The sequence below is a fragment of the Protopterus annectens genome, chromosome 1.part1 (genome assembly GCF_019279795.1).
Source record: "Protopterus annectens isolate FY-2018-M chromosome 1.part1, PAN1.0, whole genome shotgun sequence".
NCBI classification, from domain to species: domain Eukaryota; kingdom Metazoa; phylum Chordata; order Ceratodontiformes; family Protopteridae; genus Protopterus; species Protopterus annectens.
In genome coordinates, this window is record NC_056726.1 from 719839464 (window position 1) to 719854131 (window position 14668).

The following is a 14668-nucleotide window of genomic DNA, read 5'->3' on the forward strand; positions in this document are numbered from 1 at the left end:
CCACTGATGGCTTCCACTGGGTGATATTTTTTCATTAATGACATACCCCCAATATCCCCCTCCCATGCATTAACCTGCTATATCTAAGGGCTAGTTCCATCTGTGGACCAAACGTCTCCACAAAGACTGCCTAGACAGACACCTTCCCACTTGAGATGAGCAGGACCATCTTTTCCTGCCAGCACCTGTGATGCCTGAGCAGATAATTGAACAAAGACCAGCTATGCCATAGTTAGGGCTTTATCCCTCTGTGTCATGCTACTGGCCTTTTAGCTAGAATTTTGGCAAGTATTTTACATTCTGACTTTAATAATGAGATGAGTTGGTAGTCACTTGGGTTGGCTTTATCTCTTTTATATTTTTGGGAGTGTCACAGTTTTAGGGTACTAAAAGACATGTGCCATTCTTCCCTATACGATTATATACCCTAGTTAGAACTCCTGTCTTTGTAATTCCTTCCTATTTATAAAGCTATATTAGAAAGACATAGGTTCATAGCTAAATACTAGACCTGATGCTGTTCTGGGCCATTTTAAGCCTAACCAATTTCCCAAACATGAGAATAAAACCTTGTATGTTGTGTCTGTGAGGTAAACATCTTAACCATTATATCATATCCCAACACTCCTTGTCAGCCATAAATCTCCCAAGTCATTTGACTAATGCATGCTAGGAGATTGAACACACAACCCCTCATGTGAGCTTTAAGAAGGCTTGAAATCAGGACCCCTAGTCTGGAAAAAAACACTCTACCCACATGCCAATGAAACCATATACACCTGGTGCCCCACAATATATATTGATGGTATTACCAACTTTGTCAAACAAATTGATTTGTTTTATTAATTTCTGTCTGAATTGTCAAAATAGATCTTTGGGGACCAATCCAAAACCAGTCAACCATACCTTCCTGACCTCATCAAGACCACAGTTCTGTATAATATTCTTGAAAATCCTGTCTGATTTCTTCAGTACTACATATTTTATTAACTTTTTATGTACTATATCAGCTATATGCTATTATTATCTCTTCTTTTAAAGGTTTATGCAAGATAATTTGTGTTTCTTTCCCACCATAACACCAGGCATCCCCCAATTAGACATGCTTCTTCAGCTTGTGAGATACATAGACTTTACATCTGATATTTTAGAATATTGATTTCATTCTTCATTTTGGCTTTCACCACCTTTTATATTTGTCTTTGCATTTTTCACAGTCTCTCCTCTTTAAGCCTAGTTATTTGTTGTTCCTTTCTGCTCCTATCTTCTGCTTCCATTATTCATACCCCGAATGTCACCTTAGTTCAATCCCACCATATTGGCCCTATCATCTTATTCCACTCTCATCATATTGGCCCTATCACCTTAGTCTAGTCTGACTATATTGGTCATATCATCTTAGTCCAATCCCATCATATTGGTCCTATCAACACATTTTCTGCTTCATTATCTTGAAAAACTTGCGTGTTTCAGATTGTTCTTCTTTCCTGACAGCTTCCATTTACAGTGCAGTCTTGTCCATCCTCTTTTTTTGTCAGACTGTTTATCTACATATAAATCAAATACATGCAACACGTGGATGAATGAAATCCTATCATAGCCAAGTCACTAAGGGCTGCAATGTACATAGTTAATAAGCACAATAGCTTGCAGCTGCAGCTGTACTACACCATAACATTAAAAAAAACTGTTTAAGACAAGGTATGTACCCATGAAATGCACACAAATGCAGGGACTACTAAAACTGTCAATGTTATACAGGGGAGAAGCCTGAGAAATAAGGAGGGAGTAGCATTTTTGGATACAGAGTACAAACCCTTAAGGAGAATAGTAACATCATACAGAATATATTCATAAAGTAGCAGAAAGTATTATAAGAACTAAGCCAGCATGGGGATGGAGAAAGGAGATTTTGCCAATAGACTTGATTGCATGTATGATGTACAGGAAATATGCATATGAGGATGGAATTTCCTGGAGGAAATTGGCAAAAGATCCAAGGTATGGACAGCAAATAACTGAAGTGGGAAAGTGGGATTAGGCCAAGCAAAGTTTGGGCTGTAGGTTACAGACTGCCTTCCCTACTAGGGTCTGATAGCAGAGCATAGGCAAAGCGAACGGGATAGGGGAGTGCTAAGTGAAAAACCCACTATGGTAGAGTTTTAAGTAGAGTCCAGAACAGAAGCTGCTGTTAAAAAGAGATAATTAGGTATATAAAATATCACATAATTATAATAATCAATCAGATGATCTTAGAAAAGATTGGGAAGAAAGACCGGAAAAGCAATTTACTAAAGAGCAATGGGAGTGTATCTGTGTTGCACTCAATTATGCAACAAAGTCCAGGAGGTTTAGGATTTTTGCTTGGAAGTATTTTTATACCCCAAGCAGACGTCAGAGGATTTTCTTCAGGTAAATATTAAATGTTGGAGGTGTAATGGGAAAGAGGCAGGTAACCAGGAACATGTTTTTGGGAGTGTAATGAGTTGGCAGATTATAGAGATTAAAAATTCCCCACAAGAGTACTCTGTCAGAAATGCTGAGGAGCAAATGGCTGTAACTCAGGAATGATTCTTTGGAGCTTGGACACATTATCTGCTTGGCCTAAATATATTAAGAGCTTATTAAGTTTCATACTACTGTTTGCCAAAAAATCAATTACTAGAAAACAGAAATCAAAGTCGAAACCAATGGTAATTAAAGTACTGAATATTGTAAAGGAGACAAAAGAACCAAGGTGTGATCCTATAGAAAAGGAAAGCTGCAGAGTACATGCAAATAAATTGAATTTGTAGGAACAATGCATGCAGAATAATGTTCAGGAGGAGCAATGAATTTTAAGGGGAGACAGGACTTGAGCAATTTATGCTAATTTTTAAAAAGAAAGTAAATATCCATATAATATACATTGCATGAAAATGAAAAATGTTAATACATTTTGCTTTCTTTTCTATTAATATATGTATACCTATTTCGTAAGTGATAACTTAATAACGGTGTTTAAAAATGTTTATACTTTATGCCTATGATGTTGTGTGCTGGTTGATAAATAATAAAGTGCCACCAGCCAGATACATGGTGTGAAAAGATAGAATTCTATAATGCACTCCAGACAATCATGGTTTGAAGTGCGTTTTGGATGCAGGAATAGCCAACTGTCATGGGATGAGAGTAAATGAATGACAGTGGCTAACCCATCACAAGGAGGGGCAAAAATTGGGTTTTATTCTGCCATAAGAAAACCCTCCGGATGAAGGCCAAGAAATCCACTCAACGCTCCACAAACACAGGGGGCAACTAGAAACACATCCACTCCAAACACATAGCGCAGAGGTGTGTGCGTGTGTGTGTGTGTGTGTGTGTCTGTGTGTGTGTGTGTGTGTGTGTCTGTGTGTGTGTGTCTGTGTGTGTGTGTGTGTGTGTGTGTGTGTGTGTGTGTGTGTGTGTGTGTGTGTGTGTGTGTGTGTGTGTGTGTGTGTGTGTGTACTAGACCCAGCATTATGGGTATTATGCTGTCTTGATCAGCCAACAGAGGGACAGCTAAGGATCATTCAAGATCTCATACAGCCCTGTAGGATGACAGCTACATCTTCCTGTACTCTCCTCTCCCTCCCTAGAATTTTTTAAGTCTGGTTTAGGAGGAGAATCGTTAGGCCAATAGGTGGAATGAGTCTTCATAGTCAAAGAATGTATCAGAGGGTTCAAAAAGAGAATTAAAATGTGTGGAAAAACTATCTTATGCACTATATTCCTAAAATTCTATATAGATGACAACTTCACTGCAATTAGTAGGCACAATGAGGTATGAGTACATTGCTTTGATATGAATTTACTCAAAAATCAACTGATTCACTAGAGTAAGTCTTGGTCTCCCTCCTGTCCATGTATCCATACTTGGGGTAGAGGTGTAGTTTATTTTTATGTCCAGCTGCATCTCCTGATCTGATGCTCAATCCCAAAAAATATAGTTTACATGAATGTAAAGAGCAAAAAAAAAAAAAAAATATATATATATATATATATATATATATATATATATATATATATATATATATGTATTTTTTCCTTCTTTTAAACTGTGGAAAACTACCACACACAAAGCACTAAACACTCCGTTTTGACCACAAATGCAAGATTGCATTTATTTCTAAATGCTGGTATTCACTGAAGAGCAATCAGAATTATTGTACCTTTTAATTCTTTGAGCCCTAGCTATGCTACAGTCACCAAGCGAGTCAGTGTAATACAAAACAATAAAGGGAAGACATCAAGCAGTTACACATTAACGTCATTTTGTGCACCACAGGTTTACAGTAAAAAGGTGAATCTGCCCTGCTCCAGTTTAATGTTTCCTCCCTCACAGCTAATAACATTGAAAAGTCAACAGACATATACTACATGGGTAATGATTCACATCAGCTGAACCACTGTGAAACTGACCTGAAAAAAGAAACAAGCAATTGTAAATGATGTACTGAAGTATAATATATTAAACTTTGACTACTTTTCATTTTTTGTTTGGCCATATACCACCGATATTGTTCATGTTCATGATGTGTAGATAACTATATAATAAAAAACAATTATACAAATGACAAAAAGGTGTTATTTATTAGGACATAACTATAAAAAATCAATGTGTCCCAGTTTTGATCTTCAAGGAAGAGTTATGAATAGGTAAATAAAGTACTGTGCACTTAGGATAATATGAGCTGGGAGTCAGTAGTGGGCAATAGTACAGTACTACACTGTGGCTTGAGAGATAAGAAAAAATGGAGGAAGGCACTGCAGTGTTAGTTGCAGTCTTTGGATTACAGACGTTAGTGCATCATGGCAGGTGTCTGATGGGAACCATTGAGGGTAGGGTCTTTCATAGTCTCTGGGAGTGCATGCCTAGTGCCTACATAGGAAACTATGTCTTATAAGTTGTGAGATGAATAATCACCTGTAAGGGAAGTGCTGGCAGTTAGGACAGAAAAATGAGCTGCTTCCTGTGCCAAATATACAGGGTTTGTATCTTTTCACCCTCATTTTCCTACTCTATGACCTGGAACAAGTCACTTAACCAGACAATGCTTTAGGACAGTTGAGACTTTGGGCTAGGTTCCTTAATGGTCTCTTAGAATGTAAATAAATACTTATGAACTATACGTAAACAGACAGAAAATACCATACCATAATACTGTGCAGTATAAGGGGATGAACATGTTCACTGTGTTTCTATACTAGTAAAGGCTGGGTTGTAGTGTACAGTATGATACGTGGCATTAGAAAAAGCACAATACTGCCTGAAGATGCCATGTAGTGGTGATTTATAAGGGGAGTTACCAGTAAGTAAATGGGTCTGTGTGCCATGTGACCTCTCCAAGAGAGCAGTTCAGATGTTGAAGAGTCTACATGCTGGCGCTCTTCAGTCACTCATCTTGACAATGAATACTCTTAAATCTATACATATACTGCATGTTGTCAGATGTAAAGATACTTCCAGCACCAAATACTGTTTCCTACATGCCAGACTGTGCTTTTCCATCTTGTGAAGCAATTTTCTTCAGGATCAAATCTTACTTCTCAAGGATTCTCTAGCTGTGTCATAGCCATATGCGAGAGCATCTTTTTTTTATTTTTCATATAACAATTAATGAAAATGTTTCGTTATTTTTTCCTCATTTGTATATTTATAACATACTAATATTTCATATTATTGTACTATTGCCTAACAGATCAGTTTTGTAGGTCTCATGTGTCATTACTGCATGCAATAATTTTTGTTCTGCATATTTTACTAAGGTTGCTGAACCATGAGTTTTTGCTGTTGCAGCTCTTCATTTTTGATCCAGATGTCTTCATTTCAACAATTAACTTCTCAGAAGCTGCATTATAATTTATGTGAAAACTTAAAATCCTGGATTCAAAATTTGGGCTGTGTCTGACTGTGACTGGAATTACAGAGAAGGGAGAAAAGGATGAATGTAGTGTTCTTTCATGTCTCAGAGAGGCAGAGAAGTAATGAAGACAGTTAACATATTTAGCCTCAAAGAAGATGAAAAAGACAAGTAACCAGGGTAGAGAGAGATATGTCCAGCATATTTTGAGAAAAAGAAACCATTTCCATATGTATGCCATTCATTTTCACTTGAAATTAAGAAGTGTGAGAGTTAATAGATTTCAACGCAGATGAGGTTTAGCAGAGTGTAAGACTGTGAGATTGGAAACTTGCTTGATGCAGTAAGGAGAGGCAGGATTGTGCGTGATACCAATAGTGACCGAATTAGAGGCAAGATGTAAAGGAAGTGAGAGACATACACAGGCACGTGCACATGGCAGAAGGAATTTAATGAGTTTGCTGTGTTCTTGTCCTCTTTTCAGTGTTAGAATACCCCAAATGGACAAGACCTTCAAGTGGTACAATTTTTAATGACAGAAGGCATTCAACATGAATTTGTATGTTTGGAAGTGGCAACGATTGGGTTATATTAATTTTTTTAACATTTTATTTGCAGCATCTCAACAAGCAGCTGTACATGAAACAAGATAGTGGTAATGTCCAAGAATATTGTAGAGAAAATAAACAAAACATTAAAAACTTTAGAAACATTGCCTAAGCTATTCCAAAATTATCCCAAAGTTCTGCAATGGATATACCTAACATTAAAAACACCACTACTAATCAAGTGTATCAACTTATTTATTTATTTTATCTATTGGCATGTGTTACTTAATTGTGACATGGCTCAGTCATCTGCAATCCCTTATTACAGCACAGCATATGGAAATCTCAGAGAACAAGTATGACTTGCAGAGTTATGAAGTAAACTACTAGAAACTTCCAGGCTGAACAATATCGAGACTTGGGACAAGACATGACATTGTTAGAATATTGGAGTTACCAGATATTACAGAGGGAAATAATCCCAGATTTCAAAGCTGCAGAACTGAAAAAATATCTTGAACTTGGAATCTATATCTGTGACTGAACATGCTCCCAGAATAATCCTTAGACTGCCCAATCCCAGATATCCAGGGCAGTTAATATTTAAATGCCTTAATTACTCAGAAAAAGAAAATAGTATGTTAAAAGGTAGACTGCAGGGGAATGTCCTTAAAACAGGGGGTTCAGCAGGGAGGTTAGTGACAGCTTACATAACTACATACATTATTATTATTATTAAAAAAAAATAAGCTTTGGCTCCCTACCTAAGACACTTTATAGAACGAGGTTTCACAGTGCAGTTGAGATTCCCAGTATGTCTATACTGAGCAAAAGGCAATTAGGTGCATGCAATGAACACTAAGACTGAAGTGGAAAAATATATAAAGACTAAACCAGACATAAGAAAAAAAATGTTCTTAGAGATTACTGCAGGTACAGGGAATATATGATAAGCAACAGTGGGGAGAGACCTTTTGTTTGTGATTGCAGAAAAGGAATTCTCAAACACCAGTATGGATTGTGCAGCGTGCAAGCAGCTATGAGAATGTCAATGGTCTACTTCATGATACTATGAGAACAGTTGGAAGGCACAGTAAGTGGTTCACACCAATGTTTTTCTGTACTTTTATTTACCGAAATGAGGAGGAAATGGGATTATAGGAAAGTCATAAAAGGGAGAAAAACAAGCAGTGGGTCATACACAAGGACACAGAAAACTAGTAGTGGGGAGGAGAAGGATGGGAATCCTTTTTTGGGTGACAGGTATCCATTTTCTAAAGAAGGGTAGATGTAGTGTATAAGGGGAAGCCATGGGATGAAAAGAGGCTAGAGGTATGAAGGCAGCGGTACATCAGCCAACAAAAAAGACAGACAAACATCAATAGTGGAGGTGATGACAGAAAATGGATTCACTGACAGACACACAAAGGGAGGAAAGGTGATGGGGGAGGTTTAGACAACAAAAGGGGAGAGACACAACATAGAAGGAAGGGGGACACCAAGATGGGGGATATAGTGTGGTATCCCATTCCTAAATACACTGCTGCTCTAGATTCATGAAGAGGCTGTCCTCCCAACTGGGCTCTTCATCACTTCCAACTTCTGCTGCGTGATAAATTGTAAAGTCCTGTCAGTGTCACCAGACAGGAAAAAAGTACTACCATCTGGTAAGTAAGTAACAGACAGTACAGGGGACACTCTCTGATGCCTCCCCCATTGCATGACCTCTATCACCCAACAGTGAGACAGGCCATGATGCAGATGGAGTGTCTGGAGCAGATGGACCAATTTGATAGCAGGTTGGAGATCACTACCATACCACAGGTACAGCCATGGCAAATGCTGCAAAAATGGGAAAAATGGGAAAATGAACTTTTAGAAACAAAAATGTATATATATATATATATATATATATATATATATATATATATATATATATGGATTAAACAAGCAATACCACCTTGAATCCTGTTTTCTTGTTTTTAATAAGAAAGCAAGGTGATCTTTAACAAGGATCTTACATTAGAATTTATGACAACAGTTTGAGCATGCCATATGCTATCATTCCTGTACAACTGTTTTTTCCTATTTTTTTCGTTTGTTCTTCCTTACGGAAAGTGTTTACTACTTTTAAGGCTGGAAAACTACATTTCCTCAGTACTAGGTTTTGTCTATGCATGCACACACACACACACACACACACACACACACACACACACACACACATATATATATATATATATATATATATATATATATATATATATGTATAAGCATACACTTAACATCGATAAACATCAATTCACTTATGAGCTTGCTCCAAGGTTATTCCTCAGGGCATGTGCATTCTAAAACAATGTTTTTACATGGGGACAAGCTGTGCTGCACCCCTTCCTGCATGCTAATTGGAATTGTTAACTTCACACAATTGTTGACCATTAAGTATGTCAACAAAGCAGAGGTTGAGTTTAGCATGTCTCCTTTATTTTAAGCACTTCTAAATATATATATTTATATATATATATATATATATATATATATATATATATATATATATAGGTTTATGTTGATTCATCAAAAGACCACTTACCCAAATCCATTTTCACTGAGACGACTTCAACGAAACCTTGAAAAACCCAAATCACAAAGTACCGAGATTCTTTCACTGGGAAATGAGCCACTTGGTCACCAAGGTAAAAATCATAAAATGGACACAAATTAAACCCATCCAAGTGAGGGGCTTCACCCCCCCCCACACCCCCCTAACTAAATATACCAACTCTGAGATCACACTACACTGGGGAAAGGGGAAAGGTTTACCCTGGTGGTCAAGTGTTTCATTTCCAGGTGAAAGAACTTTGGTGCGTTGTGGTTTTGGTTTTTCAAGGTTTCATTGAAGTCGTCTCACCGAAATGGAATGAAGGTAAGTGGTCTTTCAGTAAATCAATCTCAAGAATAACTGCAGAACGTGGTAAAGTAATAACATGTATAAAATGCTCTAAAGATAAAAAACATGTGCAATCACAACATCAAAACTTTAATGATAAAGCTTTAGGATAGAATCCTTCATCAGTACAACAAATCAAACTAAGAACACATTTAAATACAAAAGTAAAATAGTCACATGATATCACATAGTCAATAAATTTCTTTAAAAAGAAAATAATTATCTCAAACACATTTGCCTATACTTTAAAATAGGTTTTAAAGAGACATTCTATTTATACCAGGGCCATGGTCAGCATTTAAACCTAAAATCCATTCATACTCCTTGACCTCCAATTTATTATTTAAATCTCCACCTCTTAGGTCTCTAAAAACCACATCAAAAACTCTAAATATATAAATATGGGTATCATCATTTTCATTTATATGTTGAGCCAAAGCATTCGTCAAAATCCCTCTCCGTATCTCTGATCTATGTTCCACCACTCTCTCCCTTAGCTTACAAGTAGACTTTCCCACATAAAATGCAGAACAAGTCTTACAAGTAGCCAAATAAATAATATTATCAGTATCACAAGTGGCATAATATCTTACATAATACATCTTATTAGTGACATGATGTATAAAACATTCATCTCTATTTATACAAGCACAACTTGAACAATTATGACAGGGAACAGTCCCAATTCTACTCGAAATTGTTCTTATTTGCTGATGAAAATCCTTATAACAAAGTCGCCTCTTTAAATTTGGACAATTTTTAAATGAAAAATTAGAGAAACGGTTAATATACTGAGCTAACTCAGGGAGGGTCAATAAAATACACCAATTATCCCTTATTATAGCTTCTATTCTTCTGCTAGCCCTACTAAATGTGGTAACATAAAACAACTTATTAGTCCTATCCCTAGCAGTAGTAATACGAGAAGATGTAGTAATAAAGTAAGGTTTCAATCTCTCATTTCTTTCAGCTAGAACGTCATGATAAGTACTTTCTAACAAGTGTCCATCATAGCCCTTTTCAATAAACTCCCCCATCATCTCCTTCAGCTGGATAGACAAAAGGGTATCATCAGTATTCAATCAAGAAACTCTAGTAAATTGTGCTTTCACGATTCTTTTAAATACAAATTGAGCATGCATACTCTGCCTATTAAGATATTTATTCTTATGTAATGGTTTCTTATACACAGTTGTATTCAATCCCTGTTGATTAATAAAAAGTTCAACATCTAAAAAGTTTATCTTCAGTTTTGAATAAGTCAACTTAAACTTTAAAAAATTAGTAGTACTATTAATGTGGTCAGCAGATTGTATTAATTCATGCTCATTGCCTTTCCATATAAGTTAAACATCATCCACAGATCTTCGCAAGAATAAAATACTAGAACCATACAAGGGGTTACTAAAATTATATTTATCTTCCCATTTTTTAAAGCGAGATTTTCATATGTATTACCCATCAGTGTGCCTATGGCTAGACCCGTTAACTGATGACAATAATTATCCTCAAATAAAAATAAATTATTATCCAAAACTATCTGTAGCAGCTCACATATAATCTCAATTTGTCACCCATTACAACTGCCTACCTCCACTAACAGCTTTCTTATAGCAGATATCCCATATTCCTGGGGGATCACTGTAAAAAGTGAAACAAATGTCAAGAGTTGCAAGGAAACAATTATCAATATCATTAAGTAAATACCATTAACGTAATTGAGCTAAAAAATCCCCAGTATCCCTAATATAACTCTTAACATATTTCAAGTATTCACTTACAAAATTCTGTAAATACAATGATATAAATTCAGTGATCCATCCCCGTCCAGAGACTATTGGTCTCATCGGGGGATTACAATGATTTATGTATTTTTGGAAAGCCATATAGCCTAGGTATAAAAGGCCAAGGCACGCTAAAATAATCAAACAAATCCAAACTAATATCACCGTTAATCTGCAAATCATAAATTAGTAAATTTACATCCTGTATACATTTCCGTACACGATTAATAGTAACATGTCTGAAAACATTAACATCATTAAGCGCATCATTCACTTGACCCAAGTAAGCATGTTGGTCTATAAGAACCACTGCACCGCCTTTATCAGCTTCTTTTATAATTATATCAAAATTGTTTTCCAGTCCCAGTAATGCCTGATATTCACTTGCAGTTAAGTTATAAAACTTACAGGGAAAACCTCATTCATATAATTTATGAAACTGACTTTCACAAACATCATGAAATGCTGTAATCACAGGGTGGCTAACAGGAATAAAAATACTAGATCTGTTGTTTAATGCAGGAGTGGCATTCAGAGAAGCACCAAAACACAACTTCAAATTATGACAAAATGTCTTTAAATCAGTCAAAACATTCGTCAAAGAGTCAGTCTTTGAAGGAATAAATTTTGTACCTTTATTTAAAAGAGTAATTTCAGAATCCATAAGGAGATGTGAGCTCAAATTCACAACCAAACTGAAATCAACAGGCTCTAGCGTTTGGTATGACTGCAGGTTTGTGGATGCCGATGGTAACTCCTTTCTCTCTTCCTTGTCTGCAGTCTCCCCCGGGAACACCCCTTTTGCTGTACAGTTACTTCTTCTAGTAACTTGGGGTTTATTACCAAGGAGGTGCCACGAAAATCCGTAGGATTAGAAGCTGTTTCCACAGTAACAGCTGAAGTTGAAGTAGACTGTTGATTTAGTTCCTGCGAGGTTGCAACAGAAGTTGAAGGAATAACAAAATCATTACCTGCTTGATTAACAGTGGTTATGTTAGTAGTAACCACATCAGTATTTACAGGTAAAAATTCATCCAAATCATACATAGAATTCTGCTTATTCGAAGCAGTCTTACCACTGGCATTAGAGCTCTTATTATTTTCCATTTTCCTTTTTTCATTTGGCCAAGAAAAAATATGATCAGAGCAGAAGTAACCAATGTCCCTATTCAGTTTATGTTGTTTTTGATGCTGCAGTTTGGTATCATAGGCGGACAAATGCTCATGCATTGACTCATATTGTGTAGCACAGTCCGAAAAGACTGGAGAATTGAGCAAGTCATTTTCCATCTGAACTATTTGTCTCTGCAGTTCTTGTCCAATATGAATAAAAAAATCATTCATCAGGGACATATAGTCTAAGCTTAATTTAATATTGAGCTCTTGCCACTTTTTTAAAATGAACGGGGTAAGCATTTTTATATGAAGGCATTTTTAATATAACAAGAGGGAGGAGCATAGGGTGACATACAAGAGTGGAGGAAGATGCACACAGATGGATTATATCTTATGTAGAAGGGCCAGTCTGAAGGAGATTGGAGACTGTAAAGTGGTGGCAGGGGAAAGTGTAGTTAGGCAGCATAGGATGGTGGTTTGTAGGATGACATTGGTGATCAAGAAGAAGAGGATGAGTGTGAGGGCAGCACCAAGGATCAAATGGTGGAAACTGAAAAATTGTGAGGTGATGTTCAGAGAAGAGCTAAGACAGGCACTGGGTGGCAGTGAAGAGTTACCGAATAGCTGGGTAACTACAGCAGAGCTAGTAAGAGAGATGGCTAGAAAGGTGCTTGGTGTGACATCTGGAAAGAGGAAGGAGGACAAGGAGACCTGGTGGTGGAATGAAGACGTACAGAAGAGTATACAGAGAAAGAGGATGGCGAAGAAGAAGTGGGATTGTCAAAGAGATGAAGAAACTAGACAAGAGTATAAAGAGATGAGGTGCATGGCAAAGAGAGAGGTGGCGTATAAAGAGTTGTATAAAAGATTGGACACTAAGGAGGGAGAAAAGGACCTGTATTGATTGGCTAGACAGAGGGACCGAGCTAGTAAAGATGTGCAGCAGGTAAGGGTGATAAAGGATAATGAGGGAAACGTACTCACAAGTGAGGAGAGTGTTTTGAGCAGATGGAAAGAGTACTTTGAGGGGTTGATGAATGAAGAGAATGAGAGGGAGAGAAGGTTGGATGATGTGTGGATAGTGAATCATGAAGTGCAGTGGATTAGCAAGGAGGAAGTAAGGATAGCTATGAAGAGGATGAAGAACGGAAAGGCTGTTGGTCCAGATGACATACCTGTGAAAGCATGGAGGTGTTTAGGTGAAATGACAGTGGAGTTTTTAACTAGATTGTTTAATGAAATCTTGGAAAGGGAGAGGATGCCTGAGGAATGGAGAAAAAGTGTTTTGGTACCGATTTTTAAGAATAAGGGTGATGTGCAGAGCTGTAGTAACTACAGAGGGATTAAACTGAACAGTCACAGCATGAAGTTATGGGAAAGAGTAGTGGAAGCTAGGTTAAAAGGGAGGTGATGATTAGTGATCAGCAGTATAGTTTCATGCCAGGAAAGAGCACTACAGATGCGATGTTTGCTCTGAGAGTGTTGATGGAGAAGTACAGAGAAGGTCAGAAGGAGTTGCATTGTGTCTTTGTGGATTTAGAGAAAGCATATGACAGGGTGCCTAGAGAGGAGTTGTGGTATTGTATGAGGAAGTCGGGAGTGTCAGTGAAGTATGTAAGAGTGGTACAGGATATGTATGAGGTTAGTGTGACAGCGGTGAGGTCTGCTGTGGGAGTGACGGATGCATTCAAGATGAAGGTGGGATTACATCAAGGATCAGCTCTGAGCCCTTTCTTATTTGCAATGGTGATGGACAGGTTGACAGACAAGATCAGACAGGAGTCCCCATGGACTGTGATGTTTGCAGATGACATTGTGATCTGTAGTGAGAGTAGGGAACAGGTGGAGGAGACCCTGGAGAGGTGGAGATATGCTCTAGAGAGAAGAGGAATGAAGGTCAGCAGGACTAAGACAGAATATATGTGTGTGAATGAGAGGGAGGAAAGAGGAATGGTGAGGATGCAGGGAGTAGAGGTGGCAAAGGTGAATGAGTTTAACTACTTGGGATCAACAGTTCAGAGTAATGGTGAGTGTGGAAGAGAGGTAAAGAAGAGAGTACAGGCAGGATGGAGTGGGTGGAAAAGAGTGTCAGGAGTGATTTGTGACAGACGAGTACCAGTAAGAGTGAAAGGGAAGGTCTACAAGAGGGTAGTGAGACCAGATATGTTATATGGGTTGGAGACAGTAGCATTGACAAAAAGGCAGGAGTCAGAGCTTGACGTGGCAGAGTTGAAAATGTTAAGATTTGCATCGGGTGTAACGAGGATAGACAGGGTTAGGAATAAGTATATTAGAGCATCAGCCCAGGTTGGAAGGTTTGGAGACAAAACCAGAGAGGCAAGATTACGTTGGTTTGGACATGTGCTGAGGAGGGATGCAGAGTATATTGGG